The sequence below is a fragment of the Mesoplodon densirostris genome, unplaced genomic scaffold, assembly GCF_025265405.1.
Source record: "Mesoplodon densirostris isolate mMesDen1 unplaced genomic scaffold, mMesDen1 primary haplotype scaffold_37, whole genome shotgun sequence".
NCBI lineage: Eukaryota > Metazoa > Chordata > Mammalia > Artiodactyla > Ziphiidae > Mesoplodon > Mesoplodon densirostris.
This window is the reverse complement of record NW_026778196.1, coordinates 10,911,875-10,915,282: the sequence shown is the minus strand read 5'-3', so window position 1 is coordinate 10,915,282 and position 3,408 is coordinate 10,911,875.

Genomic DNA, 3,408 nt, shown 5'->3' with positions numbered 1-3,408 from the left:
CCTTGTCATCACAATGCTTCAAGACCCCCGTAATCACAATGCTCCATGCCCCTTTTCATAAGAATGCTCCATTAGACTTGTCATCACAAGTCTCCATGGTCATCTCATCACAATGCTCCAAGACCTTGTCATCAACATGCTCCATTCCCTTGTCATCACAATGCTCCATGACCCCTGTCATCACAATACTCCATGCACATTTTCAGCCCAATGCTCCATGACCCTTGTCATCACAATGATCCATGCCCTTGTCATCACAATGCTCCATGCACTTGTCAGCACAATGCTCCCTGATCCTTGTCATCACAATGCTCCAAACCATTGTCACCACAATGCTCCATTACCTTTGTCATCAGAATCCTCCATGACACTTGGCATCACAATGCTCCATGCCATTGTCATCACAATGCTCCATGACCCCTGTCATCACAATGCTCCATGACTACAGTCATCACAATGCTTCATAACGTTTGTCATCACAACAATCCATGCCCGCGTCATCACAAGGCTCTGTGACCTTTGTAACCACAATGCTCCGTGACCCTTGTCATCACAATGCTCCATGCCTTTGTCAGAACAATGCTCCATGACCCTTGTCATCAAATTGTGCCATGCGCTTTTCACCACAATGATCCACAACCTTGTCATCGCTATGCTCCATAAACCTTGTAATCACAATGCTCCATGCACTTCTCATCCAAATACTCTCTCACATGAGATATCACAATGTTCCATCACTAGTCATCACAATCCTCCCTCACCCCTGTTATCACAATGTTCCATGACCCCTGTCATCACAATGCTACATCCCCTTATCAGCACAATGTTCCATGACCCCTGACATCACAATGTTCCATAACCCCTGTCATCAAAATGCTCCATGACCCTTTTCATCCCAAAGCTCCATGACCCCTGGCATCACAATGTTCTATAACCCCTGGCATCAAAATGTTCCATTACACTTTTCATCAAATTGCTGAATGACCCTGTCATCAAAATGCTCCCTGCCCTTCTCATCACAATGCACCACACACTTGTCATCAAAATGCTCCATGACCTTTGTCATCACAAAGCTCCATGACCCTTGGCATCACAATGCTCCATGTCATTGTCATCACAATGCTCCATGAACCCTCTCATCACACTGCTCCATGTCCTTGTCATCACAAAGCTCCATGACACTTGTCATCACAATGCTCGATGCCATTCTCATCACAATGCTCCATGACATTGTCATTACAATCCTCCATGACCCATGTATCACAGTGTACCGTGCCCTTGTCATGACAAACCGCCATGCCCACTCTCATCACAGTAATCCATGAAACATTTCAGATCAATGCTCAATGCCCTTCTCATCACAATGCTCCGTTACCTCTGTCGTAACAATGCTCCATGACACCTGCCATCATAATATTCCACGGCCTTGTCATCACAAGGCTCCATGACCCTTGTCATCACAATGCTCCAAGTTCCATGTAATCACAATGCTCCATGCCCTTGTCATCACAAAGCTCCATGACGCATGTCATCAGAATGTTCCATGGTCTTCTCCTCACAATGCTCCATGCCCTTGTCATCACAATGCTCGAAGACTCCAGTAATCACAATGTTCCATTCCCTTTTTCATCAGAATGCTCCATTAGATTTGTCATCACAAGTCTCCATGGTCATCTCCTCACAATGCTCCAAGACCTTGTCATCACCATGCTCCATTCCCTTGTCATCACAATGCTCCATGACCCCTGTCATCACAATACTCCATGAACATTTTCAGCCCAATTCTCTATGACCTTCTCATCACAATGCTCCATGACCAATATCATCACAATGCTCCATGACCACTGTCATCACAACACTCCATGACACCTGACAACATAATGATCCGGGACTCTTGTCATCACAATGCTCCAAGACCCCTGTAATCACAATGCTCCATGACCCCTGTCATCACAATACTCCATGAACATTTTCAGCCCAATGCTCCATGACCATTGTCATCACAATGATCCATGCCCTTGTCATCCCAATGTTCCATGACACTTGTTTTCACAAGGCTCTGTGACGCTTGTCACCACAGTGCTCCATGACACCTGTCATCACAATGCTCCATTCCTTTGTCAGCAAAATGCTAAATGGCCTTGTCATTACAATGCGCTAGGCGCTTGTCATCACAATACTCCATTACTGTTGTCATCACAATCCTCCATGAACTTTGGGATCACATTGCTTCATGCCCTTGTCATCACAATGCTCCATGCTCCTTGAAATCTAAATGATCCATGACCTCTGTCATCACAATGCTCCAAACCCTTGTGATCACAATGTTCCATAACACTTTGTCCTCACAACGCTCCGTGATGACTGTCATCACAATAATCCATGCCCTTTTCATCACAATGCTCCATGACCTTTGTCATCACAATTCTCAATACACTTGTCATCACAATGCTCCCTGACACTTGTCATCAGAATGCTCCTTGAACCCTGTCACGAAAAGGCTCCATGCCTTTTTCATCACAAAGCCCCATGCCCTTTTCATCCCAATGCTCCATGCCATTGTCATCAATATACTACACAAGCTTGTCATCAGAATGCTCCATGACCCTTGTCATCACAATTCTCCATGCACTTGTCAGCACAATGCTCCCTGACACTTGTCATCACAATGATCCAAGCCATTGTCATCACAATGCTCCATTACCTTTGTGATCAGAATCCTCAATGGAAGTTTGCATCACAATGCTCCATGCCATTGTCATCACAATGGGCCATTACATATGTCATCACAATGCTCCCTGACACCTCTCTTTACAATACTGCATTACCTGGTCATCACAATGCTCCATGCCGTTCTCATCACAATGCACCACACCCTTGTCATCAAAATGCTCCATGACCTTTGTCATCACAAAGCTCCATGACCCTTGGCATCACAATGCTCCATGTCATTGTCATCACAATGCTCCATGAACCCTCGCATCACATTGCTCCATGCCCTTGTCATCACAAAGCTCCATGGCACTTGTCATCACAATGCTCGATGCCCTTCTCATCACAATGCTCCATGCCCTTGTCATTACAATCCTCCATGACCCATGTATCACAGTGTACCGTGCCCTTGTCATCACAATGCGCCATGCCCACTCTCATCACAATAATCCATGAAATATTTCAGACCAATGCTCAATGCACTTCTCATCACAATGCTCCATTACCTCTGTCATAACAAGCTCCATGACCCCTGCCATCACAATGTTCCACGGCCTTGTCATCACAAGGCTCCAGGACCCTTGTCAGCACAATGCTCCAAGACCCATGTAATCACAATGCTCCGTGCCCTTGTCATCACAAAGCTCCATGACGCATGTCATCACAATGTTCCATGGCCTTCGCCTCACAATGCTC